Consider the following 27,575-nt stretch of genomic DNA (forward strand, 5'->3'; position numbering starts at 1 on the left):
AGTGTTCCCTGTGTTTGTCAGTCTTGTTGTCATGTCCCATCCATTATAGTCTTTTTCTCTGTGTTCTGTCTGTAGCACACACCTTAGTGTCTCCCTTGCCTTCTGTGTGTCCCCCTCCTATTGTTAATCTTGATTGTCCTTGCCTGGGTCTCATGGTGGGGTCACTTCCTGTTTTATTTTGAAGCTACCTTGTCTCATGTGTGTTATGTTCAGTTTTGCTTCCCCTGTTCTGTTACTCAGATGTGTTCCTGCTGTGTTGTTGCCCATCCTCTCATTATCTTGTGTATATAAGTCTCTAGTTTATCGCTGCTTCCCGTCACGTTGTCAGTCTTTATGTCCTCCCACCATGTTTCCCACCCGTGCTGTGTGCTTCATGTTTTGCAGCTTAGTTACAATGCCAGGAATTTGTTTTGTACTTTGAGGTTGTAGTTCATGGAGCTGGCCAGATCTGAATAGTGTAAATGCTGTGTTAATATGGAACAAATAAATTTCTTGACGCAGTATGTAGGATATTTTATATTGTGAAATGTTGCGATATAAGTTGAGCCATGTAAGTGTCACCCCTTCTGTTGCAAGGCCCCCACAATTTATTTATATTTATAATGCTACTAAGCTAACACTACACCAATACTTTAATAACAGACTAAAAACCAACACATCCATTATGGCATAGACGAGTTGTGGAGTGGAGTGGAGATACGGTTTTCCTCTAATACTACAAACACTTATCCAATAAATATGCATACGATAAAATCGTATAGATATACAAAAAATGGTAATTGTATTATAATTGTGCTGGAAATGGTTAAAAGATAATAAAAAGCAAGTGTGCAGTTAAGGCACAATGGAAAAAAAAGATTTATTCAAACTAAAAGTAAAGTGCTAAAAGGGGCCGCTGTGGCTCCTAAATGTAAAGGAGAAATCTGTTGAGACACATCAATAACCATTCTCCTTTACACATGCACACAGCAAAGAATAACATGTAATATGCTTAAAATTACAAACCAAAATATCTGGGCACCAAAGAATGAGCAAATCACTACTTCATTTTATAGGTGGCCATGCTCACTAATAGCACACACAAAATTCTGCCTCTCAGTAATGCTGACCAACACCACAAATATACACAATGTCTCAGAAGAATATAAAAATGATGAAACAAGTGAAGATCAGGCAGCTAAACAAACTGAAACTGAGCAAAACAGAACAAGCAGCTGAAGCCAGGAGCTACTAAAGAAACGTGAATAAATCAACACGCCGCCGACAAATACGCAGTATGATTAAGTACTGTGTGGTGGTTCAAGAGAATTGAATGCCTAGCACAAACCTGTAACATGCCACAAATGAAGAACTAGCAGTAAACAACTACACAGCAACTTAATGTGGAAGTGGGGAACAGCATGCTGAGACCTCCAAGATCACAGCAGGAGCCAGAATAAAGCAGTATCCCAGTTGATCCCGAGTCCTAACCTGGTCCTTAACAATCAATGCAAATTATGAGGAATTTAGGCGTTGATCTACAGTAGCCTAATATAATAATACTATACTCTAATAACTATTAGAGTATAGTAATAAGTAATAACAACTACTGAACAAGAACTTACAGCAATGCACAAAAAGGAAAAGAGGACTTTGGGTTCAATGAGTCTATGCACAGATTGACAAAAAAAGAAGAGCGAAAACTGCTGATAATGAACATTTTTGGTGTTCAGTCACTTCTTCTACCTATTCAGTTTAGGGTAATGAGACAGTTGTAAATGATCCCTGCTGTCATGGCGAGAGCGGTGCAACCTGGACTGGTTGGCAGATTGTGGCACTGTACGTGTTGCACATGTTTAATAAAATTAAAAAGACTAACCCTCATAGATCACTATTGTTAATGGACAACTATGAAACTGTCAAAAAATCACAAGTTAATTTCATTTTAAGAGATTAAGACTGTCACCATAAATAGATCTCTAGCAATAATTCTTACACGAAAATCTGGGAAATCACATACTGAAGGAATGGTGAAGTGCATGCAGACAAACCAAAAGGTCCAGAGAAAAGAAACAAATCATTGTTGTTACTTTCAGAAAGAAAAGAAAACCTGTGTTTTCAGTTCAGGTCACCTTGGTTGCATTTAGATATGACATCAAATCTCAACAATAAACACCTCAAGTCGCTTTATACTGTAAGGTAAAAATCCTACAATATTAAAAAGAAAACCCCAATTATTTGACAGTCCCCTATGAACAAGCACTAGGCAACCGTGGGAAGAACAAACTCCCTTTTAACAGGAAAATGACGGAGTCAGACTTGGGAGGGTGAAGCCATCTCCTGTGGCTGGTTGGGGGGGTTGAAGGGAAAGAGAAAAGGAGAGCAGATTAAACCACAGACTATGGGAGAGAGAAGACGGAAGCATAAGACTGGTGTAGCTGGATAATAGAATTGGATGATGTAGCACCATAATTCACTAAGCATGTGTTGCACAGTCTGACATCCCTCAAATAGATTTTGTACAGATTGAAACCAAGATGTCATTTGATCCATCTTGCACAGTGTGACATGAAACAACTGTTGCTGTCACACAGTCTAAGGATTCGTTCAGGGAGCGATCACCTTCATGGTTAAAGGAAAACATTGTTAACTTTAGAAGGAATAATATACCTTTTACCTTGTCAACCTAACAGTTTTTCCTGCATTGGTACTGAACAGAAAGATTTAACCAAGTGTTCCTCGCTGTACAAGAAAACAAAAATAAAAATGATCATGCCAACATATCACATAAATGTCAACCCAGCTGTATGAGGAATGATACTAAAACTACTCTAATGCACTGTGGTAGAAGCATCTCTCAAGAAAGAAATTACAGAATAAATGAAATTAAATGAAGTCAATGTATAAAATTACACAAGTGAGCAATACAGGCTTGTCCTCGGTTTTACTACCCGAAGAGCTGATTGCTGCTTACAAGCCCCTTCCAGTGGGATGTCCTTGCGTAAGAAGTGTAATCTTAACATGCACTGCATTAGCAGCTGAGTCACAACAACCCTGCTGAAAAAAACCCTTTTCAATGTTTGGTGCTGTTAAATCCTACCCACTGATAACTCACTGTTCTAGTGACTACAGGAAAAGCAGCTGTGAAGCTATGAAACAACAACAACAACAACAACAACAACAACAATAATAATACAAATAATAACTACAATAGATGCTTATATTTATCAGTTCAATGTACTTTTGCAAAAACCGAATTATGAAGCATGTCAGTGCAAACAAACCCTGTTATATTTATTTATTTTAGCTTATTTTAGCTAAGTACAGTAAACATATGTTTTCTCTAGTTTTAGATCAGTATTTAGAGGATCCTAAATGTGCTCTGTATTATCCTTATATGAATACTTCAGGTTGTAGATGTCTTACTACATTTTGTCACTCATCCATGTGACTGCTTGTGACTGAAGAAGTCACTTGGATTACGAAATGGTTCTCCCATGGAAAACGCTACGTCCAAATGAACAGAATGACTTCTTTGGGGTCCAGATTGTAGAGTAACATGCTACTATTTAGTTCAAAGATGTGAACAGTGGAAAAGTGTGGAAATCAGAATATGAAACGAATACTACTTATTATGGATGTTTTGCTTTTACAGGGCTGCCTGAAAGGCAAAAAAGATAGTTGTCATAGAATAAACAGAATACAAAATATATGTGTTTAGTATTAATATACGTGTTACAACATGGAAATCTTGTTAAATAATTTATTATTAATAATTATGATCAAACTATTTTTCAAAGTATAGATGCCTAAGAGCTTTTTGACAACATTTTTTTATTATTTTGCACCAAAATAATAGTTTGGGTCTTGTTGCTCTTTTACCATGAACAGCGGAGATGAATATAGCGAGATATTTATGATTCTATTACTGCTGGATCCATCCATTCAACAGGATATTTTAGTTTGTGAGGTTTATAGTAAGGCAAGCTTTTGCTGGCAACATAAATAAGCATGAGTCAGAATACATTCCTTTCTTGCTGATGGCCTTTCAGCTCAATAAACAGGAGGAAGAGGAGGAGATGCAGAGGCTTGACTTGCTCTACTGTCCCCTTCCATCAAAACAGAATGCTAAATCAAAGCCCAAAGCTTTCCCTAACTTCATTTCATTTCTGTTTCCATCACAGAAGTTTTTGTGGGCTTTTTTTTCCATACCTAAATATCATCCTAATGGATGATTGGATAACTGTGCATGGTGAGATATGGCTAATGTTCTATTTTCCTATTTTAAATTTGGTTCAACCAGGGTATTTATTCACAATAAATAAATATAAGTCTCTCTCTTTGACATACGTACACACAAGTGAAAGAGCTTAAAACTAATACTGAAAAACAAGCCCTTTTCACAGGTGTTATTATAACTAATGCCAGTATTTACAAATGTGGGTTTATTTGTAAGTGCCAGGAAGCATCAGCAGTAATTATCAAAAGGACCTCAAACTGCTCTATCAAGTATAGGAAAACACCAACTCAATGTAGTACCAGAGTAGGTAGGTAGATAGATAGATAGATAGATAGATAGATAGATAGATGTTTAATTTGCATTAATCCAGGGCTTTTTAAGTAAAACAAAAGACATGACATGCTTTAGGAAACTTTTTTCTTTTTGTATTGTCTTGGCCCTGAATGTGTGAACCACTAACATCCTGTTAATAATCCCCTTGTTTGGCCTCGTCAAACATCAAAGGATAAAACACCACAGGCGTAGCCTAGTTTTGGATGGGGGTTTCATCTAGGGAACTTTAACACTTACAACTGGGAGAAGGGTATGTAATTGGTATTGAAGGCTTGTTTTTAATTATGTCATTTATTTAGAAAATTCCAGTCAACTACAAGATTCTCCGAAAACATGAACTTGTCTGTAGCTGTCTTAAACAATGCCACATTCTTGGAATACTGTAACAGGGGCGTGTTTGGTCTGCTGTAGGGCTGCAGCACTTTGTAAGGAGGCTAGAACAGTAGACTCCTTGTTTCCATGGTAACTGTGTGAGTGAATAGGAGGGGAACATGGTGGAGATGCTTTAGGTGAGTTCATTTTGCAAAATTATGTGACTGCTTAGTTTTCCGTTCTTCATCACTGGGCATCGCAGTGTGCATGTATGCCTGTGTTTGTGTGTGCATGTGTGTGCGTGTGTGTGTGTGTGTGTGTGTGTTGTTTTTTTCACATGATGTCACATGTGACTCACACTTACTGTACTTTAGTTTTCTCTTAAAATCATTCTTGAGGCTGAATAATGCTGATGGTACATTCAAGGTGGCAGATTGACAATCCTGATGAGGTTATCTTCACTATTTTTCCTTCCTCATTATTTCAGAAAGGAGAAGAGCTTTGATGTGTAAGAAAAAGCCTCTGGAGAGTTGACAACTGCGTGTATAATGCAAAATATCTTTAAACTTACCGCAGCTTCTGAATATCCAAAGTCTCTTTAAAATATTGGTTTTTCCCCTGACCTTTCTTTACAAAGCTACCATGTTTATTCCATAGTTTAGTCATTTGTTGGATATCAAACATCGACTTTAGAAACATCAAGGGTTTAAAAAAGAGCTGTTAATGCAAAGATGATTTCACCTACTGGCAGAGAGACATGCATCACATGAAACAGAATATTAAAGATTTTGTGCAAATGTATTGTTATCATGCTGTTAACTATATGCTCAAAGTACGAAGACAACTGCATTTATTTGGTTTTGCTTCTGCAGAGCTGAGGAAAATACGCAGTTTTAATTTATCGGCAGGGGGTTATATATGACATTGTTTACAGTCATTTATTGTAGAAGTAGTGACAGTAGTAATATACCTATAGCTTTTTTGCCCCCCCCTCCCCCCACACCCCCACTTCCCCTTTTCCCCCCACACCCCCACTTCCTCTTTCCCCCCTCCCCTATCCCCCTCCGCGTTCATGTGCGTATGCATGTGCGTGAGAACGGACTTTTTGCACGTGCATGTGGGTTCAGGGGTCATATGAGTTTACATGTGTTTAATAGCGTTTTTTTTTTAATGAAACCATTATGTGTTTTAATTAAACTCTTTTTAAAGGATTGTATAGGTCTCAGAGCTCTGTTATTTAGACATAGATGATTTAATTTAACTAGTTTAGGGGTATTTTAACTAGTTAGGAGCATTTTTCTTTTTCTTTAGTGCTCTGAAACACACAGAGGTTAATAGTTTCAAACAGAGTGCCGCACATAACAGGTATCCCTTTAGAAATAAACAGTGATACTTCTAAAAACCGTGTATTCCCACACAGCATTTAATTTAGCTAGTTTAGGAAGATTTCACTTTTCTAATAGTTTCACAGGCTAATAGTTTTTAAACAGAATACCACAAACAACATGTATCCCTTTAGAAATAAACTGTGATACTTCTAAAAGCACATATTCACACTTAGCCACACTAGCACTGTATCAACCCCAATGTGGCTTTAATGCAACTAGTCCTATAATTATCTACTAGTCACAAACACTCTGCAACAGTTAGACTCGATGATTACACATAGATGATTTAACTACTTAAGTGGCATTTTACTTTTTTCTTTAGCGCTCCGAAAAGACACAGAGGTTAATAGTTTTAAATAGAGTACCACAAACAACATGTATTCTTTTAGAAATAAACTGTGATACTTCTAAAAAGCACATATTCACACCTAGCCACACTCTGTAACAGTTAGACAGAGGGGGTGGCAGTTAGGCCCCCATCAGTCAGTGAGCGCTGTTATTTAGACATAGATGATTTAATTTAACCACTTTAGGGGTATTTTACTTTTAATTTAACTAGTTAGGAGCATTTTGCTTTTTCTTTAGTGCTATTTAGGAGCAAATAGTTTTCAAACAGAGTGCCACAAATAACAGGTATCCCTTTAGAAATAAACAGTGATACTGTTCCAAGGCCCTGAGAGATTACCGGAACCGCTATGGGATAATGATGAGGACTTACCCTATGTACCCACGTAATCGGTGATGAATTGTAAAGTTACAATTCTTTTCTGTAAAAAGCATTTTTATTTTTGTATATAAATAAATGCTGATGTTGTGCTATGGGATTGTATGTTTCAATTTTACTTATAATGTGCCAAATCACTACAACAGGCGGCTCAAGGCGATACCGTCCAGAGTAAGGATCTTGTTAGCCACAGTGTTTCTAAGATTTTTTCTAAGATTTTATCTGAACTTCGAAGCAGAAAATTAAAGCTCATTATGTGCCTAAGACATCCCGGCAGTTTAACCAATAAAAGTGGGTATCATATGCATAGCAGTGAAAATGTATGCTATGCCTTCTAAAGCACGTATAATGTAAACAAAACTGGTCTTTGCACAGAAGCCTGCGGAGCTTCATAATTAACCTCAGTGTGTGAAGAGGACTCTCCATTTAATAATAGCTGTAATAAAATGTTATGGCCAACGGTGTTAAACGCTGCACTTGGGTCTAGCAGGGAAGATTTCAACTTTTCAATATGAATGAAGTCTGAAAACTGATTAGATTAATGTCTGATGATCTTTTCTGTGCTTCTTCAAGTTTGTAACACCAAACATATTAAAGGATGATATAAGGTTCACAGGAAGAGTTTAATTAGACACACATTTACTATTTTTCTTTATACTCTTTCTTTCTTGACATGTTTAATATGCTTACTATCAGAGGAGAAAATGACCCTTGTGTAGTTTAAAAACTTTTTATTTAATCAAACTGTAATGTTGTTGAACTCTGACGGACGTGTCTTTTAATCTTGTCAACAAATCCTTAATCACCTAAATCTGCCATTTATCATCTAGTAAAATGTTCCCTCTGCTTCTGTTGTACATCTCCCCCGACACTCTCTGCTTCACCTGTCCTGTGCAGCTGGTCCAACCCTGCCTGCCTCCTTAAACTGGGGTGTTTAAATCTCTTTACCTCTGTTGTGAACTTCACACAAAGTTTGTGATAACAAAATCTACCTGACGAGGATCTCGTTTGAAAAAACACACACAGTCACAAGACAAAATAAAAACAGACTGCTCAAAGCAAAAGCAGAGCTCACAGCTGGTAGTACAAAAACACAGTGACAACGTGCGTATTAGATACCCTCAGTGCCAAAAGCATAAATATGAAAAAGGTGGGATCACCAAGAATATCCTAAAAATGGCATTGAGGTGGGTGTTACAGTGAAAAAACAAAAAGCAGCCAAATTTTCATCTGAAAATGTTGAATTTTAGTAAAAACAATGCTCTGTAGTTTGATACTGTCGTTACAGACAAAGCGGATGTTTAAAGCCTTTGGACGCACATTTGAAATGCACTCATTCTCCTTATCAGCTGGAAACATTAAAGCCGTAAAATGACTTTTTCGAACGGATAAAAACTATTGAACAACAGCAATGTTGAGCCTGTTCCAAAATTTGAATGTGCATGTGTTGAAGGTGTGGGTCTTGTTGAATTATTAAACATACTTTCTTTAATTTTTCGAGCCACAAAAACAACAACTTTTAATTTTCTTCTGCTTGAGTATCGGCCTCGGGTAGCTCTACTTATCATTGCTGAGTCAGTTGTCTGTTTGTGCTACTTTTTCAAGGAGCAGTGGATTATTGGTAAGGGTGACTTTATGTGTTTAGTTACTTAAGTGGAAGTACTGTGGATAGTTTTACCTTACATACATAGATCTGACGGTACAGCTTCTGAGGTAACTGTTTACAAAATGTTATATTCTATCCACAAGTTCTTTGCAATTTTACATTGATAAACATTATCCTTAACATATTTGACCCTCGTAAAGTACTATGGCCACCACACTGTCATTTAGAATTGTTTAAATAACTCGTGTCCTTCCATCAAACAGAAAATAAAAAAAAAGTTGCATTGTTCACTTTTATATCACAAAATGTTAGAAATATAACTGTTCATAACAAACTGAAAGGTTGGGAGTTTAAAATGCAAACCGATGGAAGCAGCAGTAGAAGACTATAATGTCACAGAGCACACGGTGTCTATTATTGTGTAGACATGTATAAATAAGAGCTTAATAAAGATGCTTAATTTCTTAAGAAATAAACAGGTGGAGTGGTCTTTATCAAAAGTGGATGTTGCACCTGTGGCTAAACCCCTGTACCCAAAAAACTTTAAAAATCTACTGTGTGTGAGGCTGTGTAAGTAAAGCTTGCCCTTCACACCCACGTGTAACAAACCATTTGTTGGGGGTTGTGGATTTGACACCTCAGCGTTGTGAAAGTGGGGAAACATGTTTCTGGCTGTGCATAAGATTTCTGCTTACAACTTAGAATCTCAGTTCTAAATGAAATTCAGATGTTTTTTTAAGTATGGCTAATGTATTATTTGACTTCTAAGGCACACACACACACACACACACACACACACACACACACACACACACACACACACACAAACAAACAAACAACAACAACACAGAGAAGAAGAAGAGGGGGTAGTTTTACTATGCATCATAAAAACGCAATCATTCATCTTCCAACTGTATCTTTCTGTTCTTGAAAAACCTAAAGAGTGTGTGAGACTGCTAGCTGTGTCGTTCAGCAATAAACTTATCTACAAATGTGTTAGTAAAGAAACTGCAAACTATAAAAGGAATCTGGATTTAAATAGAACATAGCAGTGATGGATTAAGTGCAGGAAACACTAGTATAATGTGTCTATGGAACAAATCTCCTTCAGCGTTCAAATGACCAAAGTGAGGACTGCAAGCGTTTCTCTCAGTTGGTTGTGTTCAGGGAAAAAGCAGCTAAATACACTGAGACTGCTCCACATTGTTAGCGAGTTAACTCTGGATATCTGTAGGTTTTGTCAAACTTGGAGTGAACAAAAGCAGAAAAACAGTAAAAGATTCAGACAGTGAAAGTCTGGTTTATTTTATGAATACAATGAAACATTTTACAGTCCACAGAGCAAAGTAGCATACATGATAAATAGATACACATAACACGGCCAGTGAGAAGTAAAACTCATCGTCTTACCACATGTTATATTCTGTAAACTTAAAATAAACCACAGAAATTAGTGTTTAGTGTTTTAATGTCATTATTAAAAAACATGAGTCAACATTACTGAAGTGACACTTTAACGATGCTTCATATCACAGTCTTTATGATGATAAAACATGTTCTCTCGTTAGCACATGTCTGCGCTGACACTTGTCATGAAAATGTCCTGAGCCAGGGTTCAAGCTTCCTCTTCAATCACCACTGATCATTAATAGGACGCACAAAAGAGTTGTTGTATTATCCCCATAAACAACATGCTTTTATAGAAATCATTGTGACACAAATATTTAGATTCTTGTTTCACAATGTGCCTGAACTCAAAATCTTTAGAGTTTCATATTTATAAAGTATCGCAAAGAATACATTTATACCATTGTATGAGCTACACTTCTTGTAAAAAAATAAACTGATTGGAAATGCGTTTGAGAAAACCTCCTGCTGTGACCTTCCTTCTGTGAGGGCACACACACACTCACACTCACACACACACACACAGAGAGAGAGAGGGGGGGGGGAGATCATTAATACAAAGGATTGGAGCCGTTTTTGGATTTTCACTTGTTGTTGGCTTTAATATGAACAGTCACATAAAATTCATTCCCAATTTTTAGCCTTTGCTTCAATTAAGATGTTTCTTTAAATCTACAACAGCTTCCTTTTCAAAACGTTTACTGACATAGTAAAGAAGTAGCTAGGGAACTCAGTAAGTATGAGCAACAATAGCTTAGGGACACTTTCTCCAATAAAGAGGATTTCATCATCTGCAGTTCGTCAAAAAGTGCCGTATTAAAAACATTTCAGCAGACCCTCAGAGTGCGGATACAAACTGTTTTCAGCTGTAGAGGTAGAGATACACTTCATGTACTTATCAACATACAGTTTAGAGGTTTGCATTAGAGTGCTTTGGTGCTTGGGCCTCTTTTATTTAGCACGGTTGTACCATTGTGAATTTAGCTATATAAATATGCTCAAGAGTCTATCATATGTTTGTCATGCAACTAAAAATTCAAAAAAAAAATTTTTTAAATCAGTAACTTTGCAAATTTAGAGGAATTGTTTTCGGACAACATATGTGTCACATTTTAAACAGGGTTTGAATAATCAGCACTGACATACAGACATTTATGCCCTGGGTATAACAGACATGCTTACCTTGTGAAAGGCCCTTGGATTTCTTGGAGCAGAGAAACACGCTGTATTGTTGCTCTTCTCTATTGTATAAGCAGCTCCCGACTGTCAGAAATGCTCTGTGCGGGTAGCAAAGTCGGCTCCAACGCACATTCAGGTGAAAAATAAAAAGTTAAAACGATATACCTTGCGGCAGTTGTGAAGTGCTGAGGAAAATACTGTGTGTCTGATGGGGTGTTTTTATATAGGTGGACTTGGTTTCAGTTGGGCTCTGAGATGCAGATATAAAGAGCAGGTTGTAAAGAGAAAGGTGGAAAAACTATGGTGGTTCGGTTAGTCAGTAGGAGGTGTAATTGTCTGCCTGTAGAGATAAAGGTGTGGGGTGTAAGAAAATGTGAAAAACCTTTGGAGGTTCAGATGGACATGGTTTCAGTTGACCTCTGACATGATAAGATAAGATAATGGATCTGTTTGTAATTAAAAAATGTGGAAACTATGGAACTACAGTTGAGATGTGTGCTAGGATGCTCTTGATAAGGGAGCCTCTTTTATTGTTTTATGACTTGTTTTGCTGACTGTTGGGGGCCTAACTGTAACCCACTCTGACTAACTGTTGCAGAGTGTGACTAGGTGTGAATATGTGGTTTTAGAAGTAACACAAGAAAAGTTTATTTCTAAAGGAATACCTGTTGTTTGTGGTGCTCTATTTAAAACTATTAGCCTCTGTGTCTTTTCGGAGCGCTAAAGAAAAAAGTAAAATGCTCCTAAAGTAGTTAAATCAACCATGTGTAATCTTTGAGTCTTACTGTTACAGGGTGTTTGTGACTAGTAGATAATTATAGGGCTAGTTGCATTAAAGCCACCTTGGGGTTGATATAGTGCTAGTGTGGCTAAGTGTGAATATGTGCTTTTAGAAGTATCACAGTTTATTTCTAAAGGGATACATGTTGTTTGTGGTATTCTGTTTAAAAACTATTAGCCTGTGAAACTATTAGAAAAGTGAAATCTTCCTAAACTAGCTAAATTAAATGCTGTGTGGGAATACACGGTTTTTAGAAGTATCACTGTTTATTTCTAAAGGGATACCTGTTATTTGTGGCACTCTGTTTGAAAACTATTTGGTCCTAAATAGCACTAAAGAAAAAGCAAAATGCTCCTAACTAGTTAAATTAAAAGCAAAATACCCCTAAAGTGGTTAAATTAAATCATCTATGTCTAAATAACAGCGCTCACTGACTGATGGGGGCCTAACTGCCACCCCCTCTGTCCAACTGTTACAGAGTGCGGCTAGGTGTGAATATGTGCTTTTTAGAAGTATCACAGTTTATTTCTAAAATAATACCTGTTGTTTGTGGTACTCTATTTAAAACTATTAACCTCTGTGTCTTTTCGGAGCGCTAAAGAAAAAAGTAAAATGCCACTAAAGTAGTTAAATCATCTATGTGTAATCATCGAGTCTAACTGTTGCAGAGTGTTTGTGACTAGTAGATAATTATAGGACTAGTTGCATTAAAGCCACATTGGGGTTGATACAGTGCTAGTGTGGCTAAGTGTGAATATGTGCTTTTAGAAGTATCACAGTTTATTTCTAAAGGGATACATGTTGTTTGTGGTATTCTGTTTAAAAACTATTAGCCTGTGAAACTATTAGAAAAGTGAAATCTTCCTAAACTAGCTAAATTAAATGCTGTGTGGGAATACACGGTTTTTAGAAGTATCACTGTTTATTTCTAAAGGGATACCTGTTATGTGCGGCACTCTGTTTGAAACTATTAACCTCTGTGTGTTTCAGAGCACTAAAGAAAAAGAAAAATGCTATAGGTATATTACTACTAGTGACAAACCACAGTTCAGTAACTGTGGTTTACTCAAACCAAGGGGACGAACCAGTTCCAAATGTAACATTTCATTCCGTTCAGTTTAACTTTATTTAAATTCATCAAACAGTCCCTTCAATAGTACAAAGAAAACCTCAACAATAAGAACACCAATAACACAATGAGCAAACACTTGGCGACTCCATAAAACTCCATTTTAATAGGAAGAAAGGACCAACAGAACCAGGCTCAAGGAGAGGAAGCCATCTGCTGTGGCCAGTTGGGAGTGAGGGGAGGAAGACAGGACAAAAACAAACTATGCAAGAGAACAAAAGATGATTAAATGATTAAATTCAGAGTGGTGTATAAACACATAATGAGTGATGAAGAAACACTCCATGCATCATGGGAAGCCCCAATCAGCCCAGGCCTATTGGGGGATAACTAAGGTTCATCTGAGCCATTAATCCAGCCTTAACTATATGCTTTACCAAAAAGGAACATGTTTAAGCTTATACGTAGAAAGAGTGCTTCTCCTCTGATGCCAAGCCGGGATCTGAAGAGGGGTCTGAAAGGCTGAAAGCTGAAGGCTTTGCCTCCTATTCAACTTTTAAATACCATAGAAACCACAAGGAAGCCTGCAGTAGAACAGAGGTGCTGTATTCGGTGATACGGTACAGTATGAGGTCTTTAAGAGAAACACAAATAGTTTATTTTCTAAAAGTGATAACCTTCCAATTTAAATGCAGTTAAACACAGTGACTCACTTGTGTTCTTAATATTTTTATCTTTAATAAAATTATTTAAGGTAAACAAAAAATTACACCTGTAACACTTTTCCTGTGCTTTTCAAATTTGTAAAAAGAAGCTTAAATAGAATAAAAATAATGAGTCATTGTCTAATTAAAGGGGTCGTGAGCTAAAAAGGTTGAAAGCCACTGGAAAATTACCCTCATGCCAATCAGCTGTCAGACACCAACAGCTTGCCCTTCATGGTTCATTGAAGTACTGCTGATTGTCCTTCCTCTTTCTGGAGATTTAGCCGTGCCTCAAGTTTTAAAGAAAATGTAAGCACTGTAAATTAAGTGTGGCTTTGTGTCCACTCTTGCGCTCTTGCTTTTGTTCACGCTGTACAACAAATAAATATACTCATTTGGCATCACTGCTGGAGAGCATTAAAACCTGCTTCCTAGACATAAATGGGTGGCTTGGTGTAGCACCACAAGCTGCGCTGATAGAGTTGTCCTAAAAAGCTTCTGGATTTGCTGCTGGACAGAGACCAAAGTGCTTTAAAAGTCCATCTGGAGGCAAATATAGCAGATGATAATGCTTTGCAGTGCCATTTACAAAAATCATATTCTTTTGCCCAGATTCAGCCCTCATCTGGGCAGTTTTCTGTTTAATATTGTATTCAATTTTGTAAGCCAAGATCAAAGAGTTTATGATAACAGAACTCATTGTATTAGGAAAAGATGGCCACCCAGCAGTCAGAATATTTTGCATGGATTAAGAAGAGCAGATGAAAGAGTAAAATAAACACATTTCAGCTTTTCTATAGCATCTTCTTTCTTTGTTCTCTTGAGAGTAGCGGGGATATTGCTGCTTTCTCACACTCCCACCCACTCCTATTACAAGATGTGTCTTATGTGGCTGTTGATGTTTATTGCTCTCGCTGCTGGCCATATACCACTGAAAACTGCAGCTTATCCTCTTCCCAACACAAAAACCTTACTTGGTGTTCCCACTAACGTGCACTCATAGGACCAAACAACAACAGCATGTGCTACACCTTGAGGTATTACATCAAAGGTGGTGGTGCTCGTGGAGGCAGTGGGAATTTTATTCAGGATTGGGGAAAGGACTAACCTCTGGAATGTTTTTGCTCGACATTTTAAAAAACATTATGGATTTTGCAGAGTAATTTCATTACCCCTGTGACCAATAAACCGCTACATCATTTGAGGTGGAAACAAACACTTCGCCCTCAAGCAACTCTGCAACAGCTACTCCTTCCTGGTCTCATTACAGGACAAACTCTTCTCCAAGGCTCCTCAGATAATAAGCTGATAAGTCAGATGACAGAATATGCCTTGCATTAGTTAGATGCCAAGGGCTTACACTGGCCTTCCATGTTGTCCTTGGCCTCTATTAAGGAACTGCAATAAAGAGGCTGGTTACCACTCTGTAAAGGTCATGTTTATGGTCACCAGGGTTGGGTAAGTTACTTTTAAAAAGTAATTAATTACTAATTACTTAGTCAATATTGTATTTAAAATACTTATCTAATTACTGTGTCAGAAAAGTAACTTAATTTAACTAAATACTTCTTAAAATCCCTATAAACCTTGAGTGGGCAAACAATAGAAATTAAACTCTTTAAATAATAAATACATTTTTTTTAAAGACGGAGACTCTACAGTACGCAGCGGTAGCATCTCTTCCACAATGTAGCCTGCAATCATTTTTTTAAGCTCACCTTCAGACGCTTTCTGTGCTGCTGAAGTAAAATCAAGTTTTGCCTGCTTAGCAGGAGTTGCCGCGGTGTTATCCATGGATGATGAACAATCACTCAGAAGTGTTCGTCTATGCTCTCGTGTCAGGCGCTTCAGTAGATTACTCGTGCTATTAACAGCAGCCGATAGTTTTTTCTCCCCAGGACATAGCTTACATATTACTGTAATATTCTTGTCTGCTTGTTTCAGAAAAGTGAAGAGACGGGAATATGTCCATTTCATAAAACAGCCACTCGCTTAAGCCGAGTCCGACATCTTCCGCTTTAGAATACGACTATGCAGCAAACTGGCGCGAAATGACGTGCAGCTGCACTACAGCGATGTTAAAGCGGCAGAGTTTACTTCTACGTTTAGAAGATAAATTATTGAAATTAAATAATGATATTCAGCGAGTTTAATTATTTTACAATGTAACGCAAGTACATTGTAACTGTAATTAAAATGCCTAAAAATGAACAGTAATTAGTTACTCTACTTTTTCAGTGGAAAAGTAATTTAATTACAGTAACGCGTTACTTAGTAACGCATTACACCCAACACTGATGGTCACGTCTTATATATGTGCATACATGTGATAATTCATCTATGAGACCTTATAGAATTTTATAAGTGCTTATAACCATGCAAAACAACACACAACACACATGTTAGAAATATTTTAATTAATAATTAATTGATAAATAAAGACCATTTAGGAGCTTTAATTAAACTGACATTACCATAGACACTCATCAGCCACTTTATTGGTTACCTGTTTCACAACACCATTAATTCTTCATGGCACAGGTTCATCATCCACGGTGTGAATCTTCCTTTCCACCACAATCCAAAGATGCTGGATTAAGATCTGGTGACTGTGCAGGACCACAATCATGCTCAAGGAAATCAGTTTGAGAGACATTTTCATAGAGAAAATTAATGCTCAATACATAATTTATTTAGTTTTTAAAAATTCTTTTCCATTCTCTGTAAACCTTAAGACTGCGAGGGAAAATCCCAGCAGATCAGCAACTGTCAGGAAACAACAACTCATCCTACATTCAGGCACTTCCATGACTTCTCTTCCTGTTTCTGAGCCTCAGTTTGAATGCAGGTTTGAGCTCAGCAGGTCATTATGGCTAAATTGAGTTGCCATGTGACTGGCTGAGATACTTGTGTTAGCAAACAACAACAGGTTTACCTAGCAAAGTGACTGGTGAGGGTACGGTTATTAGCATTTTTATGACACAATACAATGTTTATGGGGGTTTTGAGGAGTATTTGCTGTCTGCTAGTGAAGTGTAAAAGCTTTATGTAAAAGCTATGAACTCACTACTAGCACTGACAGCACATGCTCACATGTGAACTAACACCTTTCTTAACTCGTGAAATTCACACCTGCGCTTTGAGATTGCCCAGTACTACCTGTATCATTTGTCACTGTATATGGTGTGAGTTTTCCAGTTTTTGCTAAGATGAGAAATGATGTGTTTTAGAAAATAAAACACAATTTTTTCTTTCATTTTCTTTTCTTTTTTTTTTAAATTGAACATTATTTAGTATAGTGTATAAACACGAAAATTGCAATACTAGAAACTACCTTCCTACTTGTCTTCTTATTTAGCTTCATCTCACGTCTGATTACTGTACACAGTGCCAACAGCAGCAGATAATTATCATAGTGTGGATTGCAAATTATTGGGGGACACTCCTCTGGTTGCCCTCCTTTCATTACATTGAGCTTTTCATCGCCCTACACATTAACCTCTGTCCGGACTTCACTGCTTTTGCACGAAATGTCATTGTCACTTTACCAAAGAGTCAATTTTGTGTGACACGTTAACGATTTTGCTGTTTCTGTGGCCAAACGTAAATAATTTTTTGCTGGTCTTTGGTCTAAATGCAACCTTGACTTATTTGAAATTCCTCTCATGCATCTTGATATGCTGTAATTGGATGCTGGTTTCATTATGATCAATTTATCACATTTGGTTGACTTCTCCCAGACATTTCTTTGGTATTCTGTTTGATCCAAAAAATATCGTTTGTACAAGGAAGTGAAATGTTAGAAAATGTTTCCACGATTTTTTTTTTAAAAGTTTGGGTTAGGAGATAGCCAAGTTTCCTTAAATACAGAGTAGTGTTGTGCTGTGTAGACATGGTTTTTAACTTTACCAGAGCTTTGACATTTTAATGAGTCTATACAAGTACAACAGTTTTGTAAGAATAACATTAGGGTTAGCACTTTACCAATGCAATCACTTAATTAGTTGGCACAGTGGTGTGGTGTTTAGTACCACAGTAAGAAGGTACTGGGTTCAAATCTGATGGCTGGGTCTGTGTGTTCAGCATGTGCTTGTATGGCCACTCCCACTTTTTTCCACAGTCCATAGATGTGTATATTAGGTTCACTCAGAGTTCTACATTGGCTGTAGGTGTGGTTAGTCTCTGTGATAGCCCTCTTCTTCATTTTTCCACACCTTTCAGGACCATGTAGTCCTTGGATATCTTCATAGTTGTATTTGTAGCCTACTTTACCTGAGCTCATTCTGACTTTGAATAGGCTTCCCCCCTTTGTCATTGGAGAATCCATTAATAAATGTTTAACCCTTTGAAGCCGGTCGGAGCGGGAACGCTCTTTTTTGCGTACCTATTTTTAAATCCCAGTAGCACTGCAACCGCACAAGCTAGCGCAATAATTTTTTTTGCATATGAAACTGGAGGAGTTGTACTTACATCTTATGCCATCAGCTTGTCCTAAGTCACGGTTTCCTTCCACATAAAGCTTTGCAAAAATTGCATAAAAAGCGCTTGCAGGAAGAAAAACATAATATTCCAGAAACAGGCTTTGCCGATCCGATCAGCTGTTTGTAACACTTCCCACATTGAAACAGACGTCAGCGCGAACGATGGCATGTCCTCCATTTCCTGCCCGAAACCGGAAGTGACGTCATTTTCGCGGAAAATGTAGTTTTTTACTTGTAGGCCTTAAGAGCCTATACTGGTGTTTTTATAAGTCATGTTTGACTTTATGCTTTTCTGAATAGTTGCTGGGATGCTTAGAACTCGAATTGCACAGCTGGAAATAGTTTATTTTGATGCACATGCTGTTTTCTTTGCAAATTTGCATCATAGGATTGTTTTTCGTTTTTCCTGCAGTATATAAAAATTGGTGTATCTCAAAAATAAAACTATGAAGACACTCAAAATAAATTTCCTGTTGTTGTAAACTATTTTTTGCAACTTTTTTGTATTTAAAGTTTTGAGGGATAAGCCTCTTAAATTTCTCCAAGTAGAAATATATGTAAAAAAAACAAAAACGATTTTTTTTGTAGTTTATTGCACTTTTTTGCAATTAATGTAGTTACTATGGACTTAATGCATACATATTATTAAAATATGGGCTATAACAGTTGTATTGATGTATAGCAACTTGAAATGCTCCCAAAAATGGCACTACAGCATGTAAAAATATAAAGTAAGCTCTGGCGGACTTGGTTCTATGGTAGGTCTTAAAGGGTTAAAGAGTCAGATGTTTGATCTTGTTTCAAGTCACTTAGTTGTTAAAGCTGATGGCTAAATGTAATTAATGGCCCACGGTGTGTTTATGTGAGGATTCTGAAGCTGGATGTCACAAGGCTGACACAGTTACATGAAACATGAGGGGAAAAAGAGGTCCAGCAACTCAAGAAACCTGTATTAAAAGTTTCAATGCACACATTTCATATAATATAAGCCTTGCATTCATTCTTATTATATTTGGTTGCTTAGTTGCATAGTTGGTTGTTAGTCACAAGGCACTAACTGTTGCTTGGTTAGAGGGTTAGTTTGTTTTTTGGGGGGTTTTTTTGTTCCTTTTTTTTACTTGTGTAGATAATGTCCTATTTTCCACTTATGTTTTACAATGCTACATGGTTTAATTCACCTCTCAGCATCACCAGGACCTGCAGCTTAACTGAGCAGCCATAAAATGGCCATAAAAAGCTTAATGTAAACCCTTTTCGTGACAATTGACATATTCATTATTAAATGTCAGCATCACTGACATTTTAATTGTTTTCTTTTCAGTATTTATCATTTTTTTCTGAAATAAAAAGACTAAAATGTTTTGGGTTTTTTTTCATATTTATCAGTTTTTATTTGCTTCATCAAATACAAACCGAACCACGAATTTTGTCTTGATTTGCCAAATCCCCATTTCTCTCGTCTAGGCAAAAGACTTGATTTTGTGAGCTTCAGAGGTATAACAAGCTTTTTCTGCAAATCAAGATTTTTTTTTCAGTAAGTGCTGCCCACACTTATTGAAAGAATTAATCTGCTGCAAATCTGGTAATGTAATAGATTTATTGTTAGTCAAAGTTTTGTGTCAAGTAAAAGTCGTGGTCAAAAGTGACTCAATTTATTTTAAAAAGAAGTTTGTAAATGTACAAATAAGGGTAAAAAACAATCCCATCAAGGCGATATAATGCAAAACAGATTAAAACAACTAAAAGAGTAAATAACTCTGTTCAACTGGATGAGAATGCTGACTGGGACTACAGCCTGTTTAAAATTAAATCCACCTGCTTAGTGAAACAGGAATAATCCATGTGATTTATTGACCGTGATTGATTAGTTATGCCTGCAGTTGCCTGAAGGTGGAGCTCTGGCCACGATGCCTCATTCACAAGGAAGCTGCTGTGTCTGAGCTTCTTTATTTATTTATCCCCTTTTCGGGTATTAAATGAGCATTTCTGCTTTTGAACTGTACAAATATATATGTTAAGCTGCACTGACTTTGTTTGCAAATGTACCAATAGGATATTAGGAATGTTTAGTTAATTTATGTTAGTATTGTTAGGATACTGTTAAGCAGCTAGCGTAGCTAGGCGCTCTAGCTAAGCTGCGCTACAGCATTTTGTGCATATTGTATTTGATTTCGTTTAAACACGTTTTATTTTGATTGAAAGGACAAATGCCTTTCAATATTTTTACACGAATGCTTTGTTTATTTTCAATCTTTACTCACCTGTAAGTGAAAGGAAAGAAAACTGCCTTGAGATGTTGTTTTTTTGAACTAACAGAAAATGTGCATCGTTGTTAAGCTGCTTCATACTTTTGTATGTATGTCTGTATTTCTAGGTCATTCACAATGAAGCTGTTGACTGAGAAGCATCACGTCCAAGCATCTTTATTGATTTATCCCCCTTTCAAGGTGCAACAGTAACTTTGATACAGTCTAAGTCAGGAAACATACATGAAATGAAAACGACTACGCTGACTACGTTGCATCGATAAATGCATCAATGATGTCATACCGCAAATTACTGTACAGACTTACGCCAGCCAGAAGACAGCTGCCTGTATATCTGGAAATCCTTGTGAGTACAGAAAAGCCCGGTACACTCAGAAGAGCAATAAAAGCGTCTAAAGGACAATACAGGGAAAAGGTGGTGTGCAACATCGAGGAGGCTCTGAGCCTAAGAATTTAATAGCGATGTACCATTGTAACCTGTATATGACAATAATAGAACTTGAAATGCAGGAAGTTTGAATTGTTTGGTATGTTTGCATGAAAAATCACCTAAATGAACATTTAAAAGGGCAGTAATGTGCTTTGGCATGCCAATTATTTGAAAATTGTACTCCATTACTCCAGAGAGCTTACTCTACTACCTGCTATAACTGTCCATTTCTGCTTTCTGTTCTTGTGCATGCTTGTGTTTAAATGACTCCCCCTCTCCCCACAGCATTCCCAGATACAAATCCATTTTTCTGGTAAAGATGAGAAATCTGTTTGAACAATGTGTAGGTATCCACTCCCACAGTGGGCAGGACAGCAAACCTGGTTTTGTTCTTTGACAGACTATGGAAAATCAAAGTCTTTGTCGTGTCTTTAACAGATTGTCACAAAAATACGAAGCTAAAAGCATTTTTTTTTTAAAGTGTGGGTGTCTCAGTTTGAGTGCTCAGTATGTTTACGTCTCCTTTGAAAAAGCAGGTGCAAGGTTTACTGATGAAAAAGGCTTGTGCTGGCGTGGCCTTAGTCATCTTTGCAAAAAGGAGACATGCTGTGTATCTCACATAAATGTGCTGACGAAGGCATACATAGTGGGTCTCATTATTTCTGGCAACTGAAAATATACTGTCATATTGAAGGCAGCAGAGGTTGTTGGCTTATAGATGATCAGAAGAAATTAATATACGTCAAACTATGGATGTAGTTTCTTGCCCTGTATCCTTGCTGTTAAAAAACATTCAGGCATTTGATGTCTTGAAACTGGATAGATACTGAAATATCGATTCCTCACATTAAAATATCGATATTTTAGTAATTTAGGGTAAATTTGTAGTTTATCATTAACAGGAACACAGTGGAAAGAACCTATTTCATTCGGATTGTCTACATTAGAAGGAACTACTTCCTCTTCCGCCTTTCATAGTCATGTGCGAAATACGGCTGTATAAATGTGTCGCAGCCCCTTGGCGTGCGCTCTCACAACAATGGCTGAGCATAATTGTAGTCATGTGCGGACGTATTTTACATCCACAAACAGCCGAGACGTGGTTTGCGATACATGTGGCAAGAAAGTGAGGTGTTGTGGCAACACCACAAATTTGTCAAACACCTCAGAGTAAATCATATCACAGAATATGATGAGCGTATGTTGAGGCGAACTGAAGAGGAGGAGTGGACAGGGGCGTCTCTCACGGAGTCCTTTAGTGCTGCAGGCAGGCAAGGTGTTCAAATAGCGCACAACTTCAGGTTTTTTATTTCTATATGATGAATTCTGCATTATTACGTGAAAGAACAAGTAGTCTGATGTCCTGTAATCATTATGACGCTATAATTTTGTACAAAGTATCAGTATCGGATCAGTATCGTCGATACCACCCTGAATTTTACTTGGTATTGGATCGGAAAGGAAATCAGTGGTATCGCACATCACTAGAAACTGCATCTCTAAAATGTGTGTTCCCATTCTATTAATAACAAAAATATAAAAAAGGCAGAAACTTTTGGGTAAATGTTTTCAAATCTGTTATATATACTATGATTTTAAAGATGTAGAAAGAGTATTTGAGCCAGACACGGGTTCATCATCATAAGAAAAATAACAAATGACTATTACCCATGAACATTTTCCCAGTGATGGCAGTGTGTTCTACTGTTATCAAATTACTGACAGACATTGTGTCTCACTGGTGGCAAAAATGTGAAGCTATCTGTGTGTGAGTGTAGGAGGTATTGTACAGTTCTCTTTCAGCTAGTTCAGTGAGTTACAATACATCATTATAGCTTTTGCTGTTGTGAGACAGACCAGTAAAGGCATTTCTTGACCTTTGCTGAAGCATAAACAGCTTGTGGAATAGCTCATTCTCCAAGTCATCTGCACGTGTAACCGGTGTGATTCTGCGTTGTGTCTGATAAAAAAGGTAAAAGAAAGAAAGACCTCCAAGTAAATAATTTGCCCACTCCAGCTCCTCTCCCACAGGGGAATTGTAGAAAAAGGGGCTGGCATTTATTTTTACATTAAACATAAAATATGCATTTACACGTAACATATTTGACATAAGATAAAACAAAAACAACAACATGAAATCCGACATACCTGATAAAAAAGGTAAAAGAAAGAAAGACCTCCAAGTAAATAATTTGCCCACTCCAGCTCCTACGACCAAATACAAACAGTGGGGAAGAGGGTTAGCTCAACCCACCACAGCTCCCAAGCTAGCAAGGGTATATATTCATGCTAGCATTTATGGTGCCTAAAACACATTTATGATACACACATACTACACACTTATAACATCTTACAAAAACAGGCTTAATAATGACAATAACTGAACTAAAATCGCAATCATAAACATCAGGGTGGCTAAATATGAATTATGTGTGTTTTAAGGTGTTGGAAAGAAATGACACCCACCTCTCCCACAGGGGAATTGTAGAAAAATGGGAGAGGCAAAAGGGGTACACTGTATTTATAGTATTGCACCAAAGAAGAAGAAGAAAAGAATGAGGAGGGGCTCTAACTGATAATGAACACAACTACAGGCTTGGAGGTCCTAAAAGTCAGGTATAAAAGGAGCAGTTTGGGGGTTTAGGACACATTTTGTGTAATTATAACAATGTGATTTATGACTCTGTTACACACGTTACCTCTAAACTCCACAAAAGTGTTTTTTTTTTAGGTAACTCAGGCGTACGGACTGTGAGGCACCTTCATTATGTTAGCGCTTCAATTCTGAACGATGCTTCAGTTGAGAGCTTTTTAATGAGTATATAAACTGAAATTAAATATATGCACGCTCACCTGCCTCTTTGTTGGGTGCACCTGTTAAATTGCTCATTAATGTAAGTATCTAGTAAGCCAAACAGCTGCCAGAAACTAAAGGCAGCAAGGCATGATCAAGATGACCTGGTGAAATTAGAACTGAGCATCAAAATGGGGATAAAAGGTGATTCAAGAGACTTTGAATGTGACACGGTTGTTGGTACCTGATTGGCTGGTCTGAATATTTCAGAAACTGTTAATCCACTGGGAGTTTTCTGCACAACCATCACCAGGGCTTACGGGGAAGGTTCAAAAACCTCTGGGTGAAATGTCGGAGGTGAATATCCAGACTGCTTTGAGCTAATAGGAAGACAACAGTAACTGAAAAAAAACCCCACTTATTACAACCACGATATGCAGAAGAGCATCTCTGAATGGACAATATGTAACACCCTACCTGCAATAATAATGTTTCTTTTTACTGTGTCTACAGAATTTTAACTTCAAGCTATCAAGGCATCAATGTGGAAGAAGAGCAGGTAGCAGAGACGATGGGTCTGTTCCTTGAGCGTAATGAAAGTGGACAAGTTGGGAATGTGGGAATTCTCATTGAGGGCTCCATCCTACTCGACCACTTTGGGTATCTCAGCAGAGCCTGCTGCTACTTGCATGGACTAACTTATGCCTTGGACCTGAAATAGCCCAAAACTCAACAAGATACATTTTTGAAGTATTTCAAAAGATACTTGTTGAAGTCACTCCTGAGAAGTTGTCAACAAAGGCCCAAAGACTAAAAAGCAGCTTAATGACCTCGTTGACTGTTATGTTGATAAGCACAGATGAGACAGAGCGTAACCTCAGTTATTAGTGAGGCTCTTATGAAAGCATGAACAATCTATGGGTTAATTTCACCAAATCATCTCAAAGTGTTGTCTGACTGATTGTGTGATCTGATGTTCTTCTGGCTGCACATTTATGTTTTGCATTGATATTCGTTTTTTCTTTCTTCAATCGTTCCTGTGAGGTATGAATCGTCTATTTTGAATTTAGAGTTTTAAGACAGTTCACACAAAGTTACTTAAATGTTGTACTTTCTAAGGAGAAAGTTGTTCTTGCATTTTCTGTGTCATTGTTAGAAATTCCAGTTTTTAAAAAAGCATACAATTTATGTATTTTAATATCTTAATATTAAGCCATATATGCTGTATGCTGCAGAGATTCTTCAGAGTCTTCAGTCTGGTTCACATAGTATTTTTAGTTACATTTACTCAATTAGTGAAGTATTTCTGCTTAGTTCATTCAGATGTAATTGAAACTATTACTTAGATTTACTTATTACTCCTGTTTTGTTATAAACTCAATATTTTTAAGTGTGAAAATGTTATACTACTTAAATTAAGTAGTACACTTTTTACAGTGTAGCTCCTGAGAACAGCAAATTCATACCTGGCTGCTGGTATTTAAAAAAAGCAAGCACTCACAGCCTAACTAGTGAGTTTCTCACAATACTAATGCATGATAGGCACATTTTAGTAGATGGCCTTTGTCGTTTTGGTACCAGCTTGGAGCAGAGCTAAAAGCATGTTTCCATCAGAATAGCAGTAACACAATAACTGCTCTTTTATTTGGAGTTTCATAAATTCTTGATTCAAATAATAATAATAATAAAAAAACAATTCAGAATACATGCAACAGTGTACTGAAAGGATGTGAATTGTATGTATAAAGCCTTTGAAATCAAGTCAAGTCAAGTCAAGTGGCTTCATTGTCCAACCATGTGCAGTGGTACAGTACACAGTGAAACAGACAACGTCCATGGTGCTACATATGACATATAACAGACAATCAACACAGGACTACATAAAGTGCAATTTGCAAAAATCACAAAAAAAAAACCCCAACAAAGACCGCGCAACAGCAGACAGAACAGAATGATACAGACAGAAGGCAGTGCAGGCACAAGACAGTGCAATAGAGAAGTGCAACAATGACAGTGGGTTGTGCAAAAGACTGAGCATTGTGCAAAAAGTTACTTGGTTTATGAAGGTGTGTGTATGTGTGTGTCAGCCCAGTCACTGAGTGTTCAGGAATCTGATGGTTTGGGGGAAGGAACTGTCTGGCATTGAGGACCTGAATGCTCCAGTACCTCTTGCCAGAAGGCTGCAGGATGAAGAGTGTGTGAGAGGGGTGCGTAGGGTCCTCCATAACGCTGGTGGCGATAGGTGTCTGTGATGGAGGGAAGTGAGGCTCCAATGATCATCTCGGCTGTTCTCACTATCCGTTGTAGGGTACTACGATCCAATACAGTGCAGTTACCATACCAGACAATGATGCAGCTGCTCCTGACACTCATGATAGTCCCGCTGTAGAAGGTGGTGATGATGGATGGTGGGAGCCGGGCTTTTCTCAGCTTCCGCAGGAAGCAGTGACACTGTTGGGCCTTCTTAGTTATAGAGCTGGTGTTGAGGGACCAAGAGAGGTTCTCCACCAGGTGAACACCAAGGAATTTGGTGCTCTTGACGACCTCCACAGAGGATCCATCAATATTAAGTGGACAGTGATCTCTCTGCGCTCTCCTGAAGTCAACATGTTTTCTTTTTTGTCCACATTCTTCATAACTAGATGATGTGGTTCAAACTGTGCATTGCAGCACAGTCATGAGTCAGCAGAGTGAACAGCAGTGGGCTGACCACACAGCCCTGAGGGGCTCCAGTCCCCCGTGTGGCGGTGTTGGAGATGCTGTTACCGATCCGGACTGTCTGAGGTCTCTCCGTCAGAAAGTCCGGGATCCAGTTGCAAAGGGAGGTGTTGAGCCTCAGCAGGCTCAAATTGACATTTTTGCATACAATTTAATTAAGTAATAGTTGTGTCATAGTTGTGATATTGCTTTGAGTCGTGATCAACAAATCAGTGGGTTATCAGAATATACAATAAATTTAAAAACATTTATGTCTTTTATTAATTATTCTTATGTTCTTGCTTTCATAATTTAATTGACAGAATAATTGTTAGTAATTATTCAATCAGAAAATAATAAATTACAATAATAAACTTGCTTGTTGTTGTTGTTGTTCCTTTAATTTGCTTTTTCTGTATTTGTATTGCAAATTCTGGAAGTCAGCCAGAGCACGAAAGTTTCATTAGTGGCCTCCCCAGAGAGGAAAATAGTCCATCACAGTTGGCAATTACCGGGACAGTCAACACTAGTTCACCAAACAATAAAAGAGATAAAAATTTATGTAAATGAAAATTTAGTTCAATTTAATTTCTGTTGTTTTTTTTTTTCATTTCTCTAAAACATCACAATGTGTTTTAAACCAAGCAATCTCAAAGCTCAAAAGTAATTTGACAATTGATTGGCCAAGTAAGGTCTGTTTCCTCATAATTCAATAAGAAATTGAGAGGATATGGAGATCTTTTCACTAGAACTGCCGATATGAAGTCCAAAGAAATGTCAATGTGAGTGAAGGAACAGATGATTAGGTTTAAAACTTTTTTTCCTGTCTAGTCATGGTTCCTTATAAAGAATGTGTAGATCCATTTTATAAACTGTATAAACTGCACTCTCACAGCAGTGCTTGACTTCTCCTGTGCACTCCTATACTCTCTAATGTCATCCTGTAAAAGCTCAGCCATCACCCTGGGGGTTTTAAGGGAAGTCACCAGACATTTGGATCCTTTCGGTTGTCTACTTCAATATCAGATATGGAAGATTATGGCAGAGAGAAGTCCTCCACCTTCAATGACCCCAAACTTGTAAAAGCACACTAAGACTCAGCGTTCTTCTCTATAGGCTTAACAAGCGATAAGTTATGATGAGAGTATAAGGTGAAGCTCACTATCACAGAGATGAACACACTT

The 27,575-nt window shown here is 37.4% G+C and overlaps 1 long non-coding RNA gene across 2 annotated transcripts; it reads left to right on the forward strand.

Annotated features, from left to right (window-relative positions):
* The first annotated feature begins 5,015 nt into the window (after positions 1-5,015).
* Positions 5,016-26,769, forward strand: LOC146394076 (uncharacterized). 2 transcript variants are annotated; one of them, XR_014802028.1, is made up of 3 exons: positions 5,016-5,061; positions 20,578-20,816; positions 24,208-26,769. It is a non-coding gene; the product is annotated as an uncharacterized LOC146394076 (long non-coding RNA). The 2 variants fall into 2 exon arrangements; XR_014802026.1 differs by having other exon boundaries at positions 20,578-26,769.
* The last annotated feature ends 806 nt before the right edge of the window (positions 26,770-27,575 follow it).

Source organism: Perissodus microlepis, chromosome 1 (genome assembly GCF_051167445.1).
Source record: "Perissodus microlepis isolate ML-2025 ecotype Zambia chromosome 1, ASM5116744v1, whole genome shotgun sequence".
Taxonomy (NCBI): domain Eukaryota; kingdom Metazoa; phylum Chordata; class Actinopteri; order Cichliformes; family Cichlidae; genus Perissodus; species Perissodus microlepis.